Raw genomic sequence first — 6170 nt, forward strand, 5'->3', positions numbered from 1 at the left:
TTTATTTACGAAATAATTACAGAAGAATTTAAATTTGACTTTAAGAACGACCAAAGTACGACAAAAAAATAAAGTTTTGAAAAGCAAAATTCTTGCACAACAATACTTAATTTTGATTCTTTCCTATCTAGTTTCAAGTTTTAATCCCTGTGGATGACGCTAATGCCTGAGCCAATATGGAATTAGACCATTTGCTTTAGGATCAACATATGAGTAGATGGATTGTCCCCATGCACTTTCGGCGGTCCACAAACCCAGGCCCACATTTACCATATTTCATTAACCGAGAAAGGAAATAGATCAGCTGAATCCATGGTCGAACGTGAATACATCAAAATTTATGCACAAACGAATGGCTGCGGCAAGGCAGGGATTTGGTGCTGGTTAGGAGTTGATGATTTAAATATATATATATATATACATATATATCACCCTTTAAAAGATGGACTTTCGGAATGCCAAATTAATTCAACTAGCAACATCCAGAACATGTACAAACCCAACTTTATATAAATAAAATCATGTCAGTTGAACACTTGGAACTTTGTATCATCAAGTTGAACTTGGGCAGATACAAATACATTCAAACTTGATAGTGCTATGCAGACTTAGCACATTGGCCAAGGGTCACTGGCAACTAGCGGCCCTAAAAATCAGCCATTTGATCTCACAGGCATCAAGAAACGCTACATGGAAAGTAGAGTCCTCAACAAACACCAGAAGCACCACAATCATGTCAGTGCAGAGCCCTCAACACCACAGCAGCTCCATTTTTGCCTACCTTACTATTTTCCAAAACACCTTACTACAACTACCCCATGCTTTACTCCTCCAAATTACCAACTGTAGCACCACCATGGCACTACCATCAAAACCACCATAAGCCCATATATGTCATTTAGTATGCATGAAAGCACTTACCCAGGTGCTTACGCCACAACACCCCCCAGCACACAAGACGTACAAGACTTCAAATTACATGCCAACTAGAGAAAACCAAACTGCTGCCAAATATGAAAAGCCAGCCCTAAACTACCACATTAAGTTGCATTATACAAAACTGAATACGGCTAACATTACAGAGCCTCACTCGGCTATTTTTCCTAAGTCACACTAGCAGGAAAATGAGTTGATGCAAATATTCTACTACTGCACCTAAGCATAAAAACCACATCATAATATTTGCCATGTCTCAAGCAGAAAATTAACTACATTTATGCAAATTGAATCAAGGAATCAGAAAATTTGAATATAATAATGTAGAAACAATCCAAAACATAGAATGAACACTTTATTCAAAGACCAATTTAGCTTTACCTATAACGGGATGTCGCTCAATCATGAAACTACAGGTTATTGTTTGAAGGATCTCACACAAATAGAACTATCAATGGATCAAGCATTAGCTAAGGTACCCAACCCCTGGTTCCAATTATTTCTGTGCTTCTGAATCATACTGGTTCTAGTTCTGATGCAACTAATGAACCCTGACCCTTTCAATCAAGAAACCATTAGCTAAACTGCATAATTTTTTGGCTATAAATTTAAAAATAAAAAAATAAAAAACAGAAAAAAATAAAAATAAATAAAAATACAATGAGTAATATACAGCTTTGCTCTGTAAATGTAGAAACGCAGCATATTTTGCACATAGTGAATTCCAAAGTGGTATCTGATCAGGCTTACTTCTTACCAGTAATAATCTTGAAAACAAAATTAATTGTTATTAATTCTAAAGAATTGGACCTAGATACAACAAATTAGAAATGGGCCTCCTCAGTCATCATCAACACACCCTTGCACACATGAACACTCTTCACACACGAGAGGGAGGGAGGGGAGAAAATTTTTTCATTTGTTATGGGCAGAGAGGGATAGAGAAGCATGAAAAAGGATTTGACAAAACCAATACCCAAAACCATAGCCTAATGAATAATACATATAGAGTCAAGCCTTCATCACACCCCAACTACGCCTGCACACTTCAACCTGGGAAGCTAAGATCTGCAATCCCTGCACAGCACATCTTGGGACCCTTGAACCCTTAGATACCTCAAACCCTTCACTGAATAAAGCTTTGGAGTAAACTGCAGTTGACTCTTATCTAAAATTGTCTCCAAGCTGTCATACTCAAGTCAAAAGTTCTACTTTACACAAAATGATACACATAGAAGCCACAGTAACAAAAGAAATTTACTCCCAAGGGCTTCCAGGGCCCAAAATCTCAATTCCTAGGGATAAGCAACCTCAGAGAATCAGCTGTCCCCTAAAATGAATAGTCCACACAAGATACCCTTGAAGAATGTTTAAGGAGCCATACAGTAATGCACCTAAACCTATATGAGCATTTCTGGAAAAACAACTAACCACACCCAACAAAACCATACTCAAGTCTTGAATTGCTTTAGGCAGATAAGCATATCCAAGTATATGCGATGCATGTGAAATTCCTTAACATAATTTAGAAATATTTTACCCCTTTCTTTAAATTCTTAAAATATGATAAATGGGTATCTCAAGGGATCTGTGAGAGACAGTATGTTCAGGAGGAACAACAAAGCAAATCATTGAGGGGTAGGTTTGCAACTATCACTACATTGTCATCTATTTACCAATTTAAGCTTCATTCACAATGCTAACAAAATTTTTTGGAAAGATTTTTAAATAATGAAGGGCAAAATAGTAAACCAAACCACTCCAAAGGGAATACTTAATAGTGCAGATAACAATTTTTAAAATTCAAGGGCAACACAGTGAAACAAGTCACTTAAAAAATTCCTCAAGAGAAGCACAGATATCAAAAACAGTGAACTGAACAATCTCCCCTCTACAGGAATTTGACTAATTTTATTTAATTTGTATGCTTCTTTTTCCTTTGTTACTGTTACATGTATTTAGCTTGGAACCTCTATGAACCCCAAGCCAACCTCATGTCACCGGAGCCAGGTTTGAATCAACCGCTAACTGACTATTTCATATAGGTGGACTAATTTTGCTTTTCATTTTGTTTTGGATATCTTACCTATAAAATCCAATCACAGGCAAGTGAACTGCTATTAACTCCTACACAAAGCCATGCCTGTTCAATGTTTTAGCAACAACATCTTGCTGAAACCTACAGCTGCAACATATCCAGTGGCCTGAAACCAGGACCAGTTCCAAGAATTGATCAGGCCTCTGCCAGCTAGGAACCATTTTTTTTTTTGATAACCGTGGATGTCCGGGCTAACTTACGCACACCTCAACTAATCCCACAGGACCCTGAAGTTAACGACCGGGTAAACCTCCAGTGGCCCTGAGGGGCTCGAACTGGTGACCATTGCCAGCTAGGAACCATATAACTTTGTTTGCCCTTTTGGTACACTTCTTTTCATTTTTCTATGTTCATAATGCTTTAAGAAAATAATAACAAAACAAAGGCACAGAATTTTATATTACATGTTAACAAGTGGTCCATGAGATACAATGTAAAAGTGATTTAGCTTAGTAGATTCTAGATTGTTTTGATGGGCTTTCTTTACGTTTTACTTAATTGATGCCACTTTAGTCATCCTCTTTCGTTTCACCTATTTTCCATTCACTATCAACCATGGCAATGATCTATGATGTTTGCAGGCACTGTAGTTTCAGTTCAAAAAACTAGAAAATGCATTAATCCTAAGTTAGAACAATGGGAAGATTTCAAATTTTAAGGTCAGGTCAGGCACAGCTAAGGCCAAACATATGTGTAATTTTAGTAGAATGAGGATACCCGGGAGGAAAGGAACAATTCAAACGACACCTTGAGGTCAAAAGGCTGAAAAGCTCACAATTTGTGATCCTTAGGCAGAGATTCAATAAAAACTACAGCACATTAAGCAATGGAGTAATAGAAAATCAAAGTTCAACAAGGCTAGTATAGGATGTATAACCACTTCATGAACAAATAAGTGACTGCTAATACCCATGAGTCCAGAATGTGATTAGGTAAATTACACTGTAGAGTTAGCACAATGATAATGAACATGCTAAGGATTTTAATAGACCAATATCATCCAAAACTAGAATACTTTATTTTCCTAATATGGCAACAAATACACTACCCATTACAAAATGACGGGAAGCACATGCACATATATTCCATGTTAAAGCATGTTAGAAGGGGATAAACACATTTAACCCCTTACCTTAGAAGCTTCTCCCCTCAATTCTCAATCATAAAAGATATAAGAGGGATCCCCAGAATATTATGTTACAACCTTACAATCCATATGGAGATCAAAAGAATAACACAATAAAACCAAAATAATTCATAAAAATAATGTGCCATAAACGGTGGAGCTGCATTTAGAACACAATCATCATGACACACATTTTCTAAGTTTTAAACTGTAAGTAATACACCTCACAATAGGATACCATAGCCTGATCCAATTTGATCCATAATTTGAGGCCCAATCTCTCATTCATCGTGCTTTTGAGGACCTGATGATGGTAAGTTATATGATATTCCCTCAACTCCACCCTTCATCTATGCAAAGGACACTAAAACTTCAACTGACTTTTACACCACATACCAAAAACCATAAAATAGGAAGGCACAAGAGGACTGACTGGTTAACTAGACAAGATTTTCTGCAAGATTTCTTGGTGCAATGGTAACTTTTTTATTAAGTTTGTTCCTACTCTTCAGACAAAAGAAAAGGGGCAGCACCTGAACTAAGTTTCAAGTGTTCTTGATCCTGACTACCTTACATTGGTCCTTTATATCCATCATGAAGCAGCACAACCAGTTTAAATGACTTGTCTGCACCAACAGAAAGACACTTGCCTACCTCCAACATATTCAGGACACTGACAAATCCTAAGTAGTAAAGTGTCATCTATTTCAGATCATTATTGTCACAAAATATTTTTAAAAATAAATTACCCCTACATTGTAAATTATAATGTACACTTTCATAAAACAAACAGGAGGTTCGATCTCTTACCCTTATATAATACTTTAAAATACCTAAAATAATCTTAATAATTTTAAATATAGGACAGCTTCTCCCCACTCAGATCAAGTATCCCTACAACTCTCAGTACTCAAAAAAACATAACATGTCCCTGAAACTCTCCAACAACTCATGAGATTCTCTGTGACTTCCTCTTCATCTTTTCTTAGGCATAGATGCACACACATTCTATTTTCTACCCCTTCAAATTTATCACAAAAGCTGATTCTTTAACGGGAGTAGAACAGTTTTGAAAAGCATTAACCAAATACATTTCTGCTTTTCCAACATATTCCCCAGGAGATGGAACTAAGAATTGAATAGATATCATGGCAATCAAGTAGAATCACAAAAATCACTATGGGTATGTTTGGCAAGTGGGCAAGAGCAACCCACTCATGAGCAAAGGTTATACTTACACCAATTAAGGCTATCCTATTACCACATTGTTGGACGAAACCACCAGTTTCTATTACAATGACTATGGCTATTAAGGTTATTCTAGTACCAGAGTGTTAAGAAGCCTTCTGCTAAAGACCAATCAACAATAGCAGTGCACTTAAGCTGCTATTCATTAGATATTCCAGAAGCTCGCCACATCTGAAAAAACCAGGATTATTTGTGTTTCCTGGAAACTCCCACCCACACCTTTCAACATTTCTTGGCCCATTATTGCCCAAAGCAGCTGGAACACTAGGTTCAATTCAGTAGGATGGTTTAACTATGCTTCCTAAATGGAAAAAACGAGCACTGTGAAAATATGTGTCACTCACCAAAGAAAGATGATGGACAGTCGCCTGAAATGGACAGTGGACACTGAAATTTCAAGAGAGATTAAAGTTCATAGAACAAATGAGCTCCTTTATATATATATATACCTAATCTGTTTACCCGATCCATATCTCAAAGATTCAGAGTAGATTCATTGGAATATAAGAGAATCAATCAGTTACAGAATGAGTTAGTTTCTGATCCTACTATTAAAAGAGAACAAAATATAAAACCTCATTTATGCCTGTATTCATTTTTTGGGCATATATCCTGGTACTGCAATGTAAGCTAAATATTAAAAATATCCATTAAATACAACTTAATTTTGAGAAAGGAAAGATACAACCAATATTTCCATGACAAAATGAATTAATGCTATCATATTATCATGGTCTAGCTTTATCAACATTGTTTTCAATG

This window comes from Vitis riparia, chromosome 1 (assembly GCF_004353265.1).
Source record: "Vitis riparia cultivar Riparia Gloire de Montpellier isolate 1030 chromosome 1, EGFV_Vit.rip_1.0, whole genome shotgun sequence".
NCBI lineage: Eukaryota > Viridiplantae > Streptophyta > Magnoliopsida > Vitales > Vitaceae > Vitis > Vitis riparia.